Below are 22,923 nucleotides of genomic sequence, written 5' to 3'. Positions count from 1 at the left end.
ATTTTCAGAGCTCACAAATTTTTCACTAATTCTGTTTTCTGAAACTTGTTATTTTTACCCCCTGGGGGAAACTTTCCCATGGCTTACAAAAAAAGCCTTCATCTTGGTCTAAAAGATTTAAGGGAAAAGAATTCTAGTGATAGTAATATTTTTTTCTCTTATCAAGCATGAGTATACCATTTCTGTTCTATCAAGATCACTCCCTATATGTCTTCACTTTTAGCACCATGGTTTTTAATTTTATTTGATATTTTCACAAGCAGTTCTATTTGCTCTATTGCTGGCAATCTGGGGAGATGGTGGATTCAGTGTCCCCCCAAAACCATCTCCTAAGATTTTGTTTGGCAATGAAAGTTTTAAAGGGAAAAGGTGAAGTAATCTTAGTTAATCATTGAGATAGGGGCTCAGAGTCATTGCCACCCCCACTACATGCAGGCTTGTTAACTTCTTGTGATCCTTCTTTAGTTGCTAACTTTGTTCATACTGTTTGTTCACAAGTTTACTGAAGGGGAAGCTAGGGAAGAGATCTGGTCATCTGTTAATTACTTACTTGTTCTTCATGTATACTTCTTCAATCTACAGGAAGAACCAACAGGTTAGGTAAGGTATTGCGTGATCAAAGGATTTGAAAAGTGTGCTTGGGCTGGAGATCAGCAGAGCTTGGGGGTGCCTGGTTTAAGTTTAGTTACAATATAGCTTTGCTAAAGTGACAAGGCAAAAGGGGTTTTCTGCTGAGGACAGTTTCCTGCAAAGAGCTGCTTAAAAATCCCTCTACCCACCCCCATCAGATATCATTCCATTTCTATGGGATTAGGGAGGAAGGTCTGTCTTCTGTAACTGCTTCATGCTGAGAAAGGGCATTGAAGTCTTAGAGTGAAATATATCGACATGGGTTTGAAGCATCTCTTTGTTGACAGCTTTAGTCGCCCACTTACATATATGGGTAGAACAAGCTACAATTATTTTGATGGCCATAAAGATGTAGATGATTATGAGAAAGAGTGTTAATCCCATTCTCTTAAGGCCAATTCTTGGAATTGTGCTAGCCATAGATTCAGTACTGCTCAAGGTGGAGCAGTTTATGTCAAGGCTGCTGTCTAGTCACCATGCAGTTAGCTTTTTCCCTCTGGTGGCAGTGATAGTATCTGTAAAACAACTCAGGAATGTGCATCAGACAATGAGTCTATGACTCTATTTTCCTAATCATTAACTGCTCAGGCTTGCTCTTTTTTGACTCAGGGAGGCCTGAGAGATTTCAGCTTTTTTACAAACAAGAGGCAGGGGACTTGGAGGGGCCTTTGTACTTGGGGGTGGGGGACCCTGCAGGGTTTTGCTCTGGTTCCATAACTATAAGTGAACATAAACTAAAGAAAATAATGTAGCTAGAGCTTAATTACTATAGCTAATAGAATCTCTTCACCATTAAATTATTTCTACCAATTTACTACAACTTTAGTAAACTACAGGGCTAAGAGTGGGTAGAACATTTGTGGCATTGTGTCCTTCTGTGCTGAGTAACACAGTCACAGTCCCACAATGGTCTTCTATCTTTAATAGAGGAGGCAATAAAAAAAGTATTCTAGGAGATTTCTTCTACCAGGGGCCGGATTATTTGGAGAAAATTTGACCTCTGTCTATAGGGTTGCACTAGAGGTTTTTTGTTTGTCTATTTTCTGGATCCAAAACCAGTGAGTAACATTCCCAAAGCAGTCTTTAAGTTTGGCTGTGTCTTTAGTCTTTGAGATGTAGAGTGTATAATGAGAAATCTTTTCTCTGTTGCCCCTATGTACTGATTCAACAACAGAGGAGAGGAGGCAAGGAGAGACATCCAATACCTATTACAGAATTTAAGAAGATATTAAAATAGAAGTAGCTGAGAAAATAAGTAAAGGAGGTAGAAATGGGTGAAAAGTTATTCAATACTATACATTCATTAGTTAGTCAAAGTTTAAATATTTAACTAATGTGAAAAGGAAAACTTGACTTATTACTTAATTATAAGTGTTTATAATATGACATGGCACTACTTTGTAGATTTACTTCAACAAACCATAGTAAAAATTCTATAAGCAAGATTCAGAGGCAGACATAATTGTCTCAGAAATTTATATTTCAAAACATTTAAGGGGACTTCTGTCTCTGACCAAGATAGAGTAAAAGGGCCACGAGAAAAAACAAAAAACCTATGCAAAATATAGGGAGAAAAATGGTTTTCATGACAGTGGACATTAAGCAAGAAAGTGATCCTTGGGAAATGGGAAACAAAAGAGGTGAACCTATGACTGCACCGTCTTCCTGCCTAAAATAAGTTTTCTGCTTCAGATTTGTGAGAGGAATCCCACATCTGCACAATTCTTTCTGCGCTATACTTGGCCTTGTTCTGTTGGCTAGAAGCAAGCCACAGGTCTTGCCCATTCAGCAAGGCGAGGGGATTATATAGGGCAAGAACATCAGGAGGTAGGAATTACAGATGCCATCCTAAAGTCTGTCTGCTACAATTATGAACAACTTTTTGTCCATAATTCAACAACTTCTATGAAATGGAAAAATTCCTTAAAAGAAAGATTTTCCCCAAATGTTTAAAGCAGCTTTAATAATATAATATCCAAATATCATATAATATAATAGCCAGATACTGGAGACCAAATGCCATCAACAGATGAATGGATAAACAAGCTGGTATTATCTAGACAATAGAATATGACTAAGCAATAAAAGAAGTAACAACCACATGCAATAAAACAGATTAATCTCTAAATAATTATGATGAGTGTAAGAAGCCTGAACAAGGAATCAGTCCATGCTCCAAGTGGAAGAAGTAGCATAAAATCCAGACTTCTTTTGATGTGTTTTTTTCCTCTTTGTGATTTTGGCACAACAGGGCCTGGTTGTCCCAGTCACTCTCTACTGCCTTGAAATAAATTTTTAAAAATTCTTAATTCTTATTCAACTTTTCTAATTATTCATTGTGGACTATTTGTTCTGAAATAAGCTGCTCTGTCATAGTCAGAAGCAGAAGATTGCCATCTCTCAAGTGCAAAATTTAAAAATTAGAACATAATATCAAGATTTGTAAGATGCAACACCATCATGTCTAGTTTGTATCTAAGTCAGTGTTAATGAAATATCCTTGTTCCTTTATTCTTACTAAATACATAAACATTTTTTAGTTTATGGAAAATGGCCAGATAACAGAGTTTCTGTTTTTTGAAACATGGGAAATAACTGTTGAATGAGTGTAACATACTGATCCAATAATCCCTTTTGGTATTCCCACCAAAGACTACTTACTTCATGTGTGTCCAATAAAGCCAGATATGTGTAGTTTTGTAGAAAATCCTGTGTAATCGATCACTGTTTTAATTAACATTATTACTAACGTTTTTCTGATGTGATAAAGTTAAAATTATCATACATTTTACAGATAAATAATTTTAATCAAAGAACATGATTCATGTCAATGGACTTATGGCAGTTGGTTAAATTGTTTCAGCTTATGAGACTAAAATAAAAGGAGAAGGACGTGGTAAAGCAAGGACAGCAGAACACAGACAAAATTATTTGCAGGAGAAATGCCGTATATTGCAAGACAGCCATCAGCATTAACATCATTTAACATTTATTGATTTTCTTGAAATTTACTGCTTTGTATTCATCATAAAATTTAATCTGTGTAACAAACATGGATATTAATTATTAGTATAGATTTGTAAATAAGAAAACAATTTCAGAAATTAACAAATAATACATGGCAGAGAGAATTAAAACACAATTCTGTCTCTCACAGCTTCAGCTTCAAGACTGAAGTCTTTTTTTTAATTAAAGTAGTAGAATGAATACTTAACAGCAGCAACTCCCTGTAGAAGTAACCCGAGAAGGGTGTAAATGAATCCTAGGGAGTTTGGAAGACACCCCAAAATCCCAAGCATATACTGAGCTGTTGTCTCAGAAAGGTAGGGCTAGACTGTGAATGCAATTGAGAAACTTTAAGCATCATCCATTTATTTATTCATTAGTGTTTATTGAGTGTGCCTTGCTATGGAAGGCACGTGTTCTGAAGCATTAAACTGAATGGCATAGATTTAGGTTTGTCAAAGGGGATATTTTTCAAGCTTTAGTAAAGTCAGTAACATCAATTTGAAGAGATTTGAGATCTTAATAATTTAATTCTTCTTAATGAAAAATAATAAAATGGTATTATTATTAATGAAAATTACAGAATAGATAAAATAGCATGGAATAGATTATATACAAGCTTATTTCATCTAATAAGGTATTCATTGTGTGTCTGTATGAACTTTTGTTTATGCATCTACATATAATTCATACCTATATGCTGCATCATGATGTAAAATATATTTTTTCTTCTTTCTCAGTCAAAAAGATTGAAAGACACCATCATTCTAAGGAAAAATGGAGAATATTTACTCAGAAACAAGAGTCTACAAAAATTAACATTCAAGTACTTTATGTTACCTTATGGAATATTTTGAAAATTAGTACCTTAGAGAGTAACCAGTGATCTGACATGATGAAATTTTCCCTGCTGTAGTCTAAAAAAATTTAATTACATTATTTTCACCTACCTTAATAATCTGGCATCAAAAATAGAAATTAAAAAATCACTTTCTTGTTTTACATTTGTTTTTTATAATTAATAATAACAGATATTTGTTATTTCCTATAGAAACAATCCTAATCAGCCAACCATTCTTGCTTTTAGCCTCCTTCCAAAAAGCCGAGGACAAGTTATTACAGATGGAATAACTTAAAGAAATCAATGAAAGAAAAATTTTCTCTATTTCAAAGCTCCCAATTCACATTATTTTTTCATACCCGTGATCTGGCATTTGAGCCATTTCTGATTAAAATTCTTCTACTGATCCAGGTTGGCCTTAAAGCTTGATGGCTTACGTATTTGTTTACAAACTGGCAGCATTTCTCTAATGAGCTGTGAGTCTTGGGACAATAATATATTTATTGGGGCCAGTATTCACATAGTCACATCATGAAAAGTATTTATTACATGTTGTTTATAGTGCCATAAACTTTTTTTGCTTTTGAAGTAGGAAATAAAAGTCTGCAGCAGGACTTTGAAATAATATTGCTTTCCTATAGGACACGCTGGCTGTATTATGTACATTAATTCACTACATGCAAAAATATCCAGCATTTTTAACAAATCTGTCTTATATAACAAACAATAGAATTCATGACATTCAAGGGAAACCTTAGCAAAATAAATTACACTACAACATAGTCATGATATTAAACTCACTGAAAGAGAGATGAAACTACAACAGTCTGATTTGTTGGTCTAAACAGAAATTATTGAAAATGGCATTTCACATAACAAGACTTAGTTAAACATTTACTAAATTAATTAGTCTGAAACTTTTTATTTGTGTGTTTTTAAGTAAACTATTTATATATATATATAAAAGATATATATAATATTTAACGTGACTTGTCAAATTAACAATGGCTTAAAAAAGTATCATCTTAAAATGGACCTTTAACCTGGACTCCCTAATCTTTGGAGTGATCAGGTGTGGTTTTGCATACTGTACATTGCACAAGGCATCCAGCTTATGGGGGGGTAGGGTGGGGTGACAGAGGGTAGGATGAAGCCAAACTTCCCTTTGTTAAAAGGAGTGATTTCTTTTAAATTTTCAAAAACAACAACAAAATGTTATTACCTATAGGCTGACAGAGGCTTTGCATAACTTCTTTTCACTAGTCCATGCTCTCTTCAGCCCCTGATCTTGTGCAACCTACTGCCAGAATCAATAGAGTTGAGTGGAAAAATATTACCCTCAGCGTGACCACTTTTGCAGGAGGGCTACAGAAAATGTCTTAGGATAGATTATAACGCAAGTCAAAAAAGGCTTGTATTTTAAAAAAATTATTTACATTATCAATATAGAAAACACTTTAAAATTTTGCTTTAGGTTATATGGCTATGTTTTTAAGGAAAAAAAACTCATTTTAAAAACCATTTTTAGGGCTTCCCTGGTGGCGCAGTGGTTGAGGGTCCGCCTGCCGATGCAGGGGACACGGGATCGTGCCCGGGTCTGGGAGGATCCCACATGCCGCGGAGCTGCTGGGCCCATGAGCCATGGCCGCTGAGCCTGCGCGTCCGGAGCCTGTGCTCCGCAACGGGAGGGGCTACAGCAGTGAGGGGCCCGCGTACCACAAAAAAAAAAAAAAAAAAAAAAACAACCGTTTTTAAATACAAGTGTTTTTGGTTTGTCCCAGAATATAGTAAAATCAGTTTTCCAATCCAGAAATTGTTTTAAAAAGTATTTCAATTTTTGCTCATTTTAGCCTCTCTTAGTCAAAATTATATGATGAAGACGATTAAAGCCTAGGTAATCACTAATGATTATAATTGCGTTATTGGTTTAGAAATGCTAATAAAATTTACATTTTATATCATATTCACTCACAAAATATAGATCTTCCCTATGTGTAGCCTAGCAAACAAATAAAATTAGATTTGTCTTCTAGCTTTTCTGTATTGGTGAAACAACCTGATCTTCACAATGTAATTTATTTCCACAGGCATCTTCCCAAGTCCATTCTGTCTTTACCAATTAGACGTGCCGTTCATCCCTTTTCTGTTATGCATTCCACTCTAGATAGTCATTTGATCCATTGATCTGCAGAAAACTCCCTTGCTTTTGTCTCATGTGACTCTACAACCAGCAAAACCTGTAAAAACAACCAGTAAAAACAGCCTTCCCTCTTGAGCCTCTCTCCCATCTTCCATATCCCACCCTTCTAGGTCAACGCAAAGCACCTAGCCAATCTCCCTGTGCTATGCTGCTGCTTCCCACCAGCCAACAATTTTACATTTGGTAGTGTATATAAGTCGATGTTACAGAAACTAACACGGTATTGTGAGGCAATTATACTCCAATAAAGATGTATTAAAAAAAAAAGCCTTATACTATACAGTAGGGGCAACCACAGAAGGTATTGGAGAGTAAGTGTGCACTGTTAGTATACGTGGCCTGTTTTGATATTTTGTTTATTGTTGATGCTTCTTGGTGAGGAAAAATACAGCAGGAATGTAGAAAATACAACACTCATCTCTCTCCACCCAAAACTACAAATGCTAATTTTTGCCACTTAAACTTTTAACCTAATTCTTGAAAAAAACAAAACAGATATACTGAATTCCATTTTAATCAGCTTTTAACATTTCAGTTTGTATTTGCTAGATTTTTTTTCTTTTTTTTTCTTTTTTTTTTTTTAGAAGATGTTGGGATAGGAGTTTTATTAATTTCTTTATGATGTGTTGGGTCTTCGTTTCTGTGCGAGGGCTTTCTCTAATTGTGGCAAGCGGGGGCCACTCTTCATCACGGTGCGTGGGCCTCTCACTGTCGCGGCCTCTCTTGTTGCGGAGCACAGGCTCCAGATGCGCAGGCTCAGTAGTTGTGGCTCACGGACCCTGTTGCTCCGTGGCATGTGGGATCCTCCCAGACCAGGGCTTGAACCCGTGTCCCCTGCATTAGCAGGCAGATTCTCAACCACTGCGCCACCAGGGAAGCCCCTGTATTTGCTAGTTTTTTAAATATATAGTTCTTAAGTTGAGATACATAATACATATACAAAAAAGGGTGTAAAACAAAACTTGCAGTTAAACAAGTTATTACAAAGTGAACACTATGTATCATCTCCCAGGTCAGAATACATAACATTGTTAGAATCTCAGAAATTGTTCCCAATTGTCTCATCCTCACAACATCTTATTCCCTATAAGATACCGCTGCTCTGAACCCTGTGGCAATCAGTACCTTGTTTTGTTGAGTTTAGCCTCCACCTGTGCATTACAAATAGTTTAGTTTTGTCTAATTTTGAAATTTATATCAATGGCATCACACACTATATGTTTTATGTGTCTGGCTTTCACGTGACATTATATTTTTCAGATTTAAATATATAGTTTGTCCATTTCCTTCCTATGTTGTATGCCATTTCATGAATATACAATTTAAATCTTTATTTTATTATTGACAGAGATTTAGGTTATTTCCAGTTTTTCTCAATGTGAGTGACATCTGTATCCTAGGGTAGTTGAGCATGCATTTGTCTAAAGTGTATAGTTGCAGTGGAATCACATTTAAAAGGATTTTGAATTTCCAACTTGATCAAACTCACTTCCATAGTCCATGTACTAGTTTACACTCCTATGAGCAGTATATAAGAATTCAATTGCTCTATACTTTTGGAGTAGAAATTGTTGATGATTTTAATGTATTGCCAAGTCATTACAGCAAGTGTGTGTGATGGCATCTATTATAGTTTTATTTTGTATTTATTTTATTGCTATTGAGATAAATTGCATTTACATATATTTCCCCTATAAAATACTTTGGGAATATTTCTTTGCAAAGTATCTAAGATATTTACTCATTTTTTCTGTTGGATTATTTTTCTTTTATCTTTGCTTTGTAGAATTTCTTTTTCTAATTTATTTTATTCAAGCTTAGTTGATTTACAATGTTGTGTTAATTTCAGCTGTAAAGCAAAGTGATTCAATTATACATATATATATATTATTTTTCATATTCTTTTCTGTTATGGTTTATCATAGGATATTGAATATAGTTCCTTGTGCTATACATTAGGATCTTTTTGTTTATGTATTCTATATATAATACTTTGCATCTGCTAATCCCAACCTCCCAATTCATCCCTCTCCCACTCCCCACCCTTGGCAATTGCAAGTCTGTTCTTTATGTCTGTGAATCTGTTTTGTAGACAGGTTCATTTGTGTCATATTTTAGATTCCATGTGTAAGTGATATCATATGGTATGTCTTTCTCTTTCTGACTTACTTCCCTTAGTATGATAATCTCTAGGTTCATCTATGTTGCTGCAAATGTCATTATTTTATTCTTTTTTATGGCGGAGTAGTATTTCATTGTATATATGTACATCTTCATCTATTCATCTATCAATGGACATTTAGGTTGCTTCCATGTCTTGGCTATTGTGAATAGTGCTGCTATGAACATAGGGGTGCATATATCTTTTTGACTTACAGTTTTATCTAGATATATGCCCAGGAGTGAGATGCTGGATCATATGGCAACTCTACTTTTAGCTTTTTTTTTTTTAATCTTTTGACCACACTGCACAGAATGTGTAATCTTAATCCTCAACTGGGGATTGAACCTATGCCCCTGCATTGGAACTGCAGATTCTTAACCCCTGGACTGCCAGGGAAGTTCCTTTATTTTCAGTTTTTTGAGGAAATTCTGTACCATTTTTCATAGTGGCTGTACCAATTTACACTCGCACCAACTGTGTAGGAGGGTTCCCTTTTCTCCACACCATCTCCAGCATTTGTTATTTGTAGACTTTTTATGATGGCCATTCTGACTGGTGCGAGGTGGTACCTCACTGTTGTTTTGATTTGTATTTCTCTAATAATTAGTGATGTTGAGCATCTTTTCACATGTCTGTTGGCTATCTATATGTCTTTGGAGAAATGCCTATTTAGGTCTTCTGCCCATTTTTTGAGTGGTTTGTCAGATTTTTTGTTATTGAGCTGTATAAGCTGTTTATATATTTTGGAAATTAAGCCCTTGTCACTCACATCATTTGCAAATATTTTCTCCCAGTCTGTAGGTTGTCTTTTTGTTTTATTTATGGTTGTAGAATTTCTTTATATATTCTAGATATTAATCCTATATTTGTGTTATGGACTATAAATATCTTCTGCTACTTAGCACGTTTGCTTTTAATAGTGTCTGTAGGTTTATTTTTCATACATTTGCTTCCCTTGGTTTTTCTATCAATGACAGATATTCCTAATTCCCAAACTGTGTCTTAAGGTACTTCAGGATACCAAACTGAATTCACAGATATGCTGTAGGACATTTTAAATTTTCAAAAGATATTCAGCAATACTGAATATCTTTTGAACAATGTGTAAAATACTAGCTTGAAGAAGTTAACAGTTGCAGCATTATATTGTGCTACATTCTTTTGAATGATAAAGTATTTTTGCAAAGCTAGATTTCTAATGTTTTTTGTGATCCAAAGCAATTACCATTCTAGACCCAGACCTTACACTGTTCACAAAAATTAACTCAAATTTGATCACAGGTATAAACATAAAACTCAAAACTATAAAACTCCTAGAAGATAAATAGGAGAAAACCTAGGCGACCTTGGATATGGTGATAAGTTTTTCCATATAATACCAAAGGCCATATCCATGAAAGAAAGGATTGATAAGCTGGACCCCATTAAAATTAAAAACTTATACTCTGTGCAAGACAATATCAAGATAATTAGAAGACAAGACACAGTTTGGGAGAAAGTATGTGCAAAAGATATCTGATGAAGAATTGTTATCCAAAACACACAAAGAACTCTTACAACCTAGCAGTAATAAAACAATCTGATTTTAAAAATTCCAAAGAGCAAAAAAAAAAAAAAAAAAAAAAAATTCCAAAGAGCTTAACAGACTCCTCACCAAAGAAGATATACAGATGGCAAATAAGCATATAAAATGATGTTCCATGTCATAGATCATCAGGGAAATGCAAATTAAAACAACAATGAAATACCACTACACACCTATTAGAATACCCAAAATCTAGGCACTGACAACAACAAATTCTGGCCAAGATGTGGAGCAACAGGAACTCTCATTCATTGCTGGTAAGAATGAAAAATGCTACTGCCACAATTTGGCAGTTTCTTACAAAATTAAATTTACTCTTACCATGTGATATGGCAGTCATGTTCCTTAGTATTCACCCAAAAGAGCTGAAAACGTCTGTCAACATAAACCTGCAAATGGATGTCTACAGGAATTTAATTCATAACTGCCAAAACTTGGAAGCAGCCAAGATGATCCTGGTTGGTACATCCAGACAATGGAATATTATTCAGCACTAAAAAGAAATGAGCTATCAGGTTTCCCTGGTGGTGCAGTGGTTGAGAGTCCACCTGCCGATGTAGGGGACATGGGTTCATGCCCCAGTCTGAGAAAATCCCACATGCCATGGAGCAGCCGGGCCCGTGAGCCATGGCTGCTGAGCCTGCACATCCGGAGCCTGTGCTCTGCAACAGGAGAGGCCACAACAATGAGAGGCCCGCGTACTGCAAAAAAAAAAAAAAAAAAAAAAAAAAAGAAAGAAAGAAATGAGCTATCAAGTCATGAAAAGACATGAAGGAAACATAAATGCATATTACTAAGTGAAAGGCAATTTTAAAAGTCTATATATTGTATTATTTTAACTATATGAAATTCTGGATTAGACAAATTACGGAGACAATAAAAATGTTAGTGGTTGCCAGGGATTGGGGGACAGGAAAGGGATGAATAGTTGGATCACATAGGATATTAGAACAGTGAAAATTCTCTGTATGATAGCATAATGATGGATATATGTCATTATACATTTGTCCAAACCCATAGAATATACAAGAATGAACCTTAATGTAAATATGGACTATGGTTGATTATGATATGTCAACATAGGTTCATCAATTAAAACAAATGTTGTGTTGGGGAATGTTGATAATGCAGAATGCTATGCATGTGTGGTCAGGAAATATATGGGAGATCTCTGTGTCTTTCCCTCAAATTTGTTGTGAATCTACAACTGCTCTAAAAATAGTCTTAATAATAATATAAAAAGATTTTAAAGCAATTGCCACACAAAAATCAATTGGGAAAAGGAATGAGGATGGCAACGCAACATTCAATCTATTTAATTCAAGTGTTGAGAAGTAGTGTACTACCCAGTAGGCACACACAGCCGTTAATAAATTAGTGAATATTTTAAGAATGAAATAAATTTTTTTTTCAATTTATACACATTTATTTTTCAAACAGCTACTACACTTTTAGGATATAAACACTTTTAGGTTTTTTTAACCTAACTATTAAATAAGCAGAAAGATTATTTCTTTTGGCCTACAGATATCATGAAAAAAATTGAGACCACAAAGCCAGCATGGACAAAGAAAATTTAAGGACTTCTGGAGTAACAGTGTTTCAGTAAAGAGGACTTGTAATTGGTTGGGTTTGGAAAAATGTGCAAATTCTATAATTAAACATGTAACTAATAAGCCGGGGATACTGAGTTTGGAACCTGAATATCTCCTTTTCGTATAGTGTTTGTATAAGCCATGGTCTCATTAACTGAACAGCAGTTTCAACATGGCTATTTAACTGCTCATATAACTCAAATCTGTGATCATGAAATCTTATTCCTCTTAATTAAATAATCTTTAATAGATCATCTAAAGTTTATCTTTAAAAAAACAGTGATAAGCCCAGTATATCTCACTGTTTTCTCTCAATTTCTTGCTTTAATTATTGTAATTAGTAGTTCTTTCTTCTTTTTAATGTTACACAGCTGTATCAAGTAACCTTTAACCATTTTGATTATCTCTATAAAAATTTAATGGGCACTTGAAGGACTGCATTTATTAGATATGAAACAAAAATAAATGCTGGTGAACCACTTAAAATAGTTTTTCAAGAAAAATTCAGCTGAAACCAAAAGCTATGTAAGTCTAGAGTGATTGGTTCAAGATGGCAGAGTAGAAGAATGTGTGCTCAATCCCTCTTGTGAAAGCACTGGAATCACAGCTAACTGCTGAACAATCATCAACAGGAAGACACTGGAACACACTAAAAAAGATACCCCACAACCAAAGATAAAGGAGAAGCCACAATGAGATGGTCGGAGGGACACAATCACAATAAAATCAAATCCCATAACTGCTGGGTGGGTGACTCACAAATTGGAGAAAAATTATATCACAAAAGTCCACCCACTGGAGTGAATGTTCTGAGCCGCACATTAGGCTTCCCAACCTGGGGGTCTGGCCACAGGAGGAGGAATTCCCAGAGAATCAGACTTTGAAGACTAGCAAGATTTGATTGCAGGACTCCAACATGACTGAGGAAAACAGACACTCCACTCTTGGAGGGTACACACAAAGCAGTAAGTACATCAGGACTCAGGGGGAAGGAGCAGTGACTGTATAGAAGACTGAATCAGACCTATCTGCTAGTATTGGAGGGTCTCCTGCCAAGGCGGGGGGTGGCTGTGGCTCACTGCCGAGACAAGGACACTGGCAGCAGAAGTTCTGGGAAGTACTCCTTGGCATGAGCCCTTCTGGAGTCCGCCATTAGCCCCACCAAAGAGACTGTAGCCTCCAGAGATGGGTCACCTCAGGCCAAACAACCAACAGTGAGGGAACACTGCCCCACCCATGAGCAGACAGCAGATTAAAGTTTTACTGAGCTCTGACGACCAGAGCAACACCCAGCTCTACCCACCACCAGTTGCTCCCATCGGGAAGCTTGTGCAAGCCTCTTAGATAGCCTCATTCACCAGAAGGCAGACAGCAGAAGCAAGAAGAACTACAATCCTGCAGGCTGTGGAATGAAAAACAAATTCACAGAAAGATAGACAAAATGAAAAGGCAGAGGACTATGGACCAGATGAAGGGACAAGAAAAAAACCCCAGAAAAACAAGTAAATGAAGTGGAGATAGGCAACCTTCCAGAAAAAGAATTCAGAATAATAATAGTGAAGATGATCCAGGACCTTGGAAAAAGAACAGAGGCAAAGATTGAGAAGATACAAGAAATGTTTAAAAAAGACCAAGAAGAATGAAAGAACAAATGCATAGAAGAATTGAAGTACAAAAAAACAGAGATGACGTATACAATAATTGAAATGAAAAATACACTAGAAGGAATCAATGGCAGAATAACTGAGGCAGAAGAACAGATAAGTGACCTGGAAGACAAAATGGTGGAATTCACTGGCACGGAACAGAATAAAGAAAAAAGAATGAAATGAAGATAGCCTAACAGCCCTCTGGGACAACATTAAACACACCAAAATTTGCATTATAGAGATCCAAGAAGGAGAAGAGAGAGAGAAAGGACCCGAGAAAATATTTGAAGAGATTATAGTTGAAAATTTCCCTAACGTGGGCAAGGAAATAGCCACCCAAGTCCAGGGAGCATAGAGAGTCCCAGGCTGGATAAAGCCAAGGAAAAACATGCCAAGACACATAGTAATCAAATTGACAAAAAGTAAAGACAAAGAAAAATTACTAAAAGCAACAAGTGAAAATGACAAATAACATACAAGGGAACTCCCATATGGTGAAGAGGTGATATCTCAGCAGAAACTCTACAAGACAGAAGGGAGTGGCTCGCTATATTTAAAGTGATGAAAGGGAAGAACCTACAACCAAGATTACTCTACCTAGCAAGGATCTCATTCAGGTTCGATAGAGAAATCAAAAGCTTCACAGACAAGCAAAAGCTAAGAGAATTCGGCACCCCCAAACCAGCTCTACAACACATGCTAAAGGACCGTCTCTGAGTGGGAAACACAAGAGAAGGAAAGGACCTATAAAAACAAACCCAAAACAATTAAGAAAATGGTACTAGGAACATACATATCAATAATTACCTTAAACGTGACTGGATTAAATGCTCCAACCAAAAGACACAGGCTTGCTGAATGGATACAGAAACAAGAACCATATATATGCTGTCTACAAGAGACCCACTTCAGACCTAGGGACACATACAGACTGAAAGTGAGGGGATGGAAAAAGATACTCCATGCAAATGGAAATCAAAAGAAAACTGGAGTAGCAATACTCATATCAGATAAATAGACTTTAAAATAAAGAATGTCACAAGAGACAAGGAAGGACACTACATAATGATCAAGGGATCAATCCAAGAGGAAGTTATAACAATTATAAATACATATTGTTCCCAACACAGGAGCACCTCAATATATAAGGCAAATGCTAACAGTTATAAAAGAGGGAATTGACAATAACACAATAACAGTGGGGGGCTTTAACACCTCACTTACACCAATGGACAGATCATCCAGACAGAAAATAAATAAACACAAGTTTTAAATGACACAATAGACCAGATAGATTTAATTGATATTTATAGGACATTCCATCCAAAAACACCAGATTACACTTTTTTCTCAAGTGCACACTGAATATTCTCCAGGATAGATCACATCTTGGGTCACAAATCAAGCCTTGTAAATTTAAGAAAATTGAAATCATATCAAGCATCTTTTCTGACCACAACATTGTGAGATTAGAAATCAATTACAGGGAAAAAACAAAAAAATCACAAACACATGGAGGCTAAACAATATGTTACTAAATAACCAAAAGATTACTGATGAAATCAAAGAGAAAATCAAAAAATACCTGGAGACAAATGACAACAAAAACACAATGATCCAAAACCTATGGAATGCAGCAAAAGCCGTTCTAAGAGGGAAGTATATAGCAATACAATCCTACCTCAAGAAACAAGAAAAATCTCAAATAAACAATCTAACCTTACACCTAAAGGAACTAGAGAAAGAACAAGCAAAATCCAAAATTAGTATAAGGAAAGAAATCATAAAGATCAGAGCAGAAATAAAAGAAATCATAAAGATCAGAAAAGAAAACAGTAGCAAAGAACAATAAAACTAAAAGCTGGCTTTTTGAGAAGATAAACAAAATTGATAAAACTTTAGCCAGACTCATCAAGAAAAAGAAGGAGAGGACTCAAATCAATAAAATTAGAAATGAAAAAGGAGAAGTTACAACAGACATGGCAGAAATACAAAGCATCCTAAGAGACTACTACAAGCAACACTATGCCAATAAAATGGACAACCTGGAAGAAATGGACAAATTCTTAGAGAGGTACAACCTTCCAAGACTGAACCAGGAAGTAATAGAAAATATGAACAGACCAATCACAAGTACTGAAATTGAAACTGTGTTTAAAATTCTTCCAACAAATAAAAGTCCAAGACCAGATGGTTTCACAGGTGAATTCTATCAAGCATTTAGAAAAGAGTTAACACGCAACCTTCACAAACTCTTCCAAAAAATTACAGCATGAGGAACACTCCCAAACTCATTCTATGAGGCCACCACAACCATGATACCAATACCAGACAAAGATAATACAAAAAAAGAAAATTACAGACCAATATCACTGATGAATATAGATGCAGAAATCCTCAACAAAATACTAGCAAACAGAATCCAACAACACAAAAAGGATCATACACCATGATCAAGTGGGATTTATCCCAGGGTTGCAAGGATTCTTCAAAATACTCAAATAAATCAATGTGATACACCATATTAACAACTGAAGAATAAAAACCATATGATCGTCTCAACAGATGCAGGAAAAGCTTTTGACAAATGAAACACCATTTATGATAAAAACCCTCTAGAAATTGGGCATAGAAGGAGCCTACCTCAACATCATAAAGGCCATATACAACAAACCCACAGCAAATATCATTCTCAATGGAGAAAAACTGAACACATTTCCTCTAAGATCAGGAACAAGACAAGGATGTCCACTCTTGCCACTATTATTCAACATAGTTTTGGAAGTCCTAGCCATGGCAATCAGAGTAGACAAAGAAATAAAAGGAATACAAATTGGAAAAGAAGAAGTAAAACTGTCACTGTTTGCAGATGACATGATCTTATACATAGAGAATCCTAAAGATGCCACCAGAAAACTACTAGAGCTTATCAATGAATTTGATAAAGTTGTATGATACAAAATTAATGCACAGAAACCTCTTGTATTCCTATACACTAACAATGAATGATCAGAAAGAGAATTTAAGGAAACAATCCCATTCACCATTGCAAGAAAAATAATAAAATACCTAGGAATAAACCTACCTAAGGAGGTAAAAGACCTGTATGCAGAAAACTATAAGACACTGATGAAAAAAATCAAAGATGACACAAACAGATGGAGAAATATACCATGTTCATAGATTGGAAGAATCAATATTGTGAAAATGACTATATTACCCAAAGCAATCTACAGATTCATTGCAATCCCTATCAAATTACCAACGGCATTTTTTACAGAACTAGAACAAAAAAATCTTAAACTTTGTATGGAGACACAAAAGACCCCAAATAGCCAAGGCAATCTTGAGGGAAAGAAAACAGAGCTAGAGGAATCAGAGTCTCTGACTTCAGACTATACTGCAAAGCTACAGTAATCAAGACAATATGGTAGTGGCACAAAAACAGAAATATAGATCAATGGAACAGGATAGAACCCCAGAGATAAATCCATGCACCTATGGTCAACTAATCTATGACAAAGGAGGCAAGGGTATGCAATAAGGAAAAGACAGTCTCTTCAGTAATTGGTGCTGAGGAAACTGGACAGCTACATGTAAAAGAATGAAATTAGAACACTCCCTAACACCATACACAAAAATAAACTCAAAATGGTTTAGAGACCTGATACTATCAAACTCTTAGAGGAAAACATAGGAAGAGCACTCTTTGACATAAAACACAGAAGATATTTTTTGACCACCTCCTAGAGTAATGGAAATAATAACAAAAGTAAACAAATGAGACCTAATGAAACTTAAAAGCTTTTGTACAGCAAAGGAAACTATAAACAAGATGGAAAGGCAGCCCTCAGAATGAGAGAAAATATTTGCAAACGAATCAACAAAGGATTTATCTCCAAAATAGATAAACATCTCATGCAGCTCAATATTAAAAAAACAAACAACCCAATCCAAAAATGGGCAGAAGACCTAAATAGACATTTCTCCAAAGAAGATATACAGGTGGCCAAGAAGCACATGAAACGCTACTCAACATTACTAATTATTAGAGAAATGCAAATCAAAACTACAATGAGGTATCACCTCACACCGGTCAGAATGACCATCATCAAAAAATCTACAAACAATAAATGCTGGAGAGGGTGTGGAGAAAAGGGAACCCTCTTGCACTGTTGGTGGGAATGTAAATTGATACAGCCACAATGGAGAACAGTATGGAGATTCCTTAAAAAACTAAAAATAGAATTACCATATGACCCAGCAATCCCACTACTGGGCATATATCATGAGAAAACCATTAATTCAATAAGACACATGCACCCCAATGTTCATTGCAGCAGTCTTTACAATAGCCAGCTCATGGAAACACTCTAAATGCCCATTGCCAGATGAATGGATAAAGAAGATGTGGTACATATATACAATGCAGTATAAAAAGGAATGTAAATGGGTCATTTGTAGAGACATGGAGGGACCTAGAGACTGTCATACAGAATGAAGTAAGTCAGAAAGAGAAAAACAAATATCGTATATTAACGTATATATGTGGAATCTAGAAAAATGGTACAGATGAACTGGTTTGCAAGGCATAAATGGAGACACAGATGTAGAGATTGCACACCAAGCGGGGAAAGCAGGGGTGGGGGTGATGGTGGGATGAACTGAGAGACTGGGATTGACATATATACACTAATATGTATAAAATAGATAACTAATAAGAACCTTCTATATAAAAAAAATTCAAAAAGTAAAAGTAAAATAAAATGCAAGAAAAAAGCTATGTAAGTCTAAATATTTCTACAAAATAGTGAAATTTACCTGTTAAGATAAAATATGAAGCTTGTATTAAGTAAATCTTAATAGGTTTAGGCCTAAGAGGAAGTCTCCTGGAAATGAAATAATCCTAAATGTAGTTTCAAGAAAAACATGAAAGGGGAGTGGTCAGGTATTGCATTTTATTACCAATTTTTAATTTTAAAAATGTAAGCCCTTCCTTCCCAGAAGCTGCACTTGAGAATAAAGGTGGGCTGAGAAAATCCAGAAATTCTCCCCAATACTCATGGAAAAGTCCCTGAAAAATATTTAAGAGTCAATACTAAACTATCTCAACAGGGATACAGCTGCTCACAATTTTCTCTTTCCAGCCTGGGAGAACTGCAGAGAGAGAAAATGCAGTTATCATAACCACAGAGAGCTAATTTTTCCCACAATAAATAATAACTGGAAAGTACGATAGACAAGAGAAAGGAAATATTCTGGAATACCCAGAGAAAATAGGAGTATGAAATAAAGAGACTCATTGAGAGCTCCTGGTGAAGACTCTCTCTTGCCGTCATGTGCTAATAAAAACTGTGTCAAGGGCTTCCCCATGGATTATTTATTTTATAACTGGAAGTTTGTACCTCTTAATTGTCCTCCCCTATTTAGCTCCCCCATCCTCCTTCCCTCTGGCAACCACCTATTTGTTCTCTGTATCTGAATCTGTTTTCATTTTGAGTTTTTTAGTTTGTTTGCTTTTTTAGTTCTTTTTTTTGTTTGTTTCATTCTTCTTCTTTTGTTCTCTTCCTTGTGATTTGATGACTACCCTTAGTGTGACATTTGGATTTCTTTCTTTTTGTGTGTGTATCTATTATAGGTGTTTGATTTGTCATTATCATGAGGTTCATGTATAATAACATCTATATATGTATATATGTGATTGTTTTAAGTTGATAATCTCTTAAGTTCAAATACATTCCAACAACTCTACATTTTTACTCCCCCCCACCAAATTTAATGTTTTTGACATTACTTTACATCTTTTTATTGTGTATCTCTTAAATATTTACTGTAGATATAGATACTTTTACTACTTTTGTTGTTTAACCTTTCTATTAGCTTTATAAGCAGTTGATCTGCTACCTTTACTGTATATTTGACTTTACCAGTGAGAATTTTCCTTTCACAATTTTTATATTTCTTGTTGTGTCCCTTTCTTTCTGCTTAGAGAAGTCCCTTTAATATTCCTCATAAAGTTGGTTTAGTGGTATCAAACTCTTTCAGCTTTTGCTTGCCAGTGAAACTATCTCTTCTTCAAATCTGAATGATAAGCTTGCCAGGTAGAGTATTCTCGGCTACAGGTGTTTTCCTTTCATCACTTTGAATATATTGTGTGGCTCCCTTCTGGCCTGCAAAGTTTCTGCTGAAAAGTCAGCTGATAGTCTCATGTGAGTTCCCATGTACACAACTAGTTACTTTTCTTGTGCTTGTGTTATTGTAGTAGATTGAGCTCCCAAATGGCTGCCACCAGCTTCTTCATCCCCAGGGGTAGTCCCAGTTGTCTCCTGCCTCTCTCTGGGAGGCTCTCCAAGATCAGCAAGTGGGTCTGACCCTGGCTCCTTTCAAACTACTGCCTCTATACTGGGACTTGAATCATGTGAGATTTAGTGTGACCCTTTTCGGAGTGGAGTCTCTGTTTCCTACAGCTCTCCAGCTCTCCTAAATATAAGCCCCTCTGATTTTCAAAGCTAGATGTTCTGGGGACTTGTCTTCCTGGTGAAGTACCCCTGGGCTGCGTAGCTTGATGTGGGGCTCAGATCCCTCCTTGGGGAAAACCCCTGTAATTGTGCTTATCGTCCCATTTGCAGGTTGCCTACCCATGGGCGTGGGTCCTGACTATATTGTTTCTCTGCCCCTTCTACCCATCTTGTGTTTCCTTCATGTCCTTAGTTTTGGAAAATATTTTCTGCTAGTCTTCAAGTCATCTCATCAATAGTTTCTCTGTAAGTTGTTTGTTATTTCAGTTTGCCCATGGGAGGAGGTGAGTTCAGGGTCTTCCTACTCCACCATCTTGGCCACACATCTGAAGTTATGTTTTTAAAAAAGTATGTTAGTGGGGACTTCCCTGGTGGTGCAGTGGTTAAGAATCCACCTGCCAACGCAGGGGACACAAGTTCAATCCCTGGTCCTAGAAGATCCCACGTGCTGCAGAGCAACTAAGCCCGTGTGCCACAACTACTGAGCCTGCACTCTAGAGCTCACATGCCACAACTACTGAGCCCATGCACCACAACTACTGAAGCCTGTTCACTTAGAGCCTATGCTCTGCAGCAAGAGAAGCCACCGCAGTGAGAAGGCAGTGCACCTCAACCAAGAGCAGCCTCCACTCACCCCAACTAGAGAAAGCCTGCGTGCAGCAACGAAGACCCAATGCAGCCAAAAATAAATAAAAATAAAATAAATAAATTTATTAAAAATAAATAAATAAATAAAAGAATATGTTACTAAAGGCTTCAAGCTTTCATTATTCTTAATTATATTTAAACTTACTTATTAAGTGTAAAATGCAAAAGGATGTATTCAGATATTTGAATTAGAATATCTAATAAAAATTAGTTTATGTTTCCAATCTATGCCAATAAAATTTAATATTGTTCATTTAAAGTTTCTTGGCAGTCTTGTTTGCATCTTATTTTTGGTTAATGAAAATGATGTGCTATTTCAGCATGCTGAAATAATATATATAATGTATACAAATATACTGAATAGCCATAATTTACTGGAAAAATTGCATTTTATAAGCTTCCAAATGAGAAGATACTAGAGTCTTTTTGAAATATGTATGCCATCTTTTTCCTTTTCTAATTATTAGCGTAGCTATTTTTGCACATTTGGCTAGAATCACAAATCCTGTCTTGGGCAACCATCTTTAGAATTGTTTATTCATATGTTTTGGGTAAATGGGTAATGAAGTTGATGGCTGTCTACAAACATATGTAACTTATTAATAAAAGTAGTTATGAGACTTAACAAGTAATATTTCTATTTTTAAAATATTTTGCTTATAATGGAGCTTAAAATCTTTAATCAAAACATGTATGATTTAATTTAACATCTTTATCGGAGTATAATTGCTTTACAATGGTGTGCTGGTTTCTGCTTTATAACAAAGTGAATCAGCTATACATATACATATATCCCCATATCTCCTCCCTCTTGTGTTTCCCTTCCATCCTCCCTATCCCACCCTTCTAGGTGGACACAAAGCACCGAGCTGATCTCCCCGTGCTATGCGGCTGCTTCCCACTAGCTATCTGTTTTACATTTGGTAGTGTATATATGTCCATGCCATTCTCTCACTTCATCCCAGCTTACCCTTCCCCCTCCCCATGTCCTCAAGTCCATTCTCTACGTCTGCATCTTTATTCCTGTCCTGCCCCCAGGTTCTTCAGAACTACTTTTTTTTTTTAGATTCCATATATATGTGTTAGCATACGGTATTTGTTTTTCTTTTTCTGACTTACTTCACTCTGTATGACAGACTCTAGGTCCATCCACCTCACTACAAATAACTCAATTTTGTTTCTTTTCATGGAGAGTAATATTCCACTATATATATGTGCCACATCTTCTTTATCCATTCATCTGTTGATGGACATTTAGGTGGCTTCCATGTCCTGGCTATTGTAAATAGAGCTGCTGTATAAAGACATTGATGCCCAGAAAACTAAAGTTATAAGGAAAGTGGAATTTTTAGTTATAAATAGATATATATATACTGCTCTGAATAAACTATAAAAAAGTTAACAAACACCTCTCAGGACTAATCATGAGAAAAGAGAAACACATATTGCCAATAACAGGTTTAGAAAATGGTGTGATATTACAAATTATATAGTCTTTTTAAAAGATTATGAGGATATTATGGATAACTTATATCCACATATATGAGCCTTTAAATTAAATACAAGTTTACAGATTAATTTATCAAAATTGGCACAAGAAACAGAGAATAAAAATTTTCCTACAGTTATTAAGGGAATTGAATCTGTAATTAAAATCTCCTCAAAAAACTCTCTTGATCTAGATAGCTTCACGGCTGGCTAGAAGGTCAGTTAATATCAATTTGTTCATATCAGTTTATATCAGTTTATGTTTATAGCAAAAAGATTTAGAATATAACTTTTTTGTAAAGATACTTGTATAATAGATCAAACAACAACAAATACCTAGAAGTAAATCTAAGGAAAACAACTGACAAAAATGTAAATATATCTAAAACACGAGAGTGCTCACACTTATATATAAAAAATATGTCCTTCATTCCTCTTCAGTCACCTGCTTGCCTCACCTCTTTGAATACTATCACATAAAATATCTCCTACTTATACCAAATACAGATCCTCCAATCCTACCCAACCCAAACATAAACTACTACATTTTCCAAAAACTTACATGGCAAGTTTATTCTAAAATTTATATAGAATCCTAA

This window comes from Leucopleurus acutus, assembly GCF_964270905.1.
Source record: "Leucopleurus acutus genome assembly, chromosome: 2".
Taxonomy (NCBI): Eukaryota; Metazoa; Chordata; class Mammalia; order Artiodactyla; family Delphinidae; genus Leucopleurus; species Leucopleurus acutus.
The sequence above is the reverse complement of the archived record's forward strand: the minus strand, read 5'-3'. Positions refer to the sequence as shown.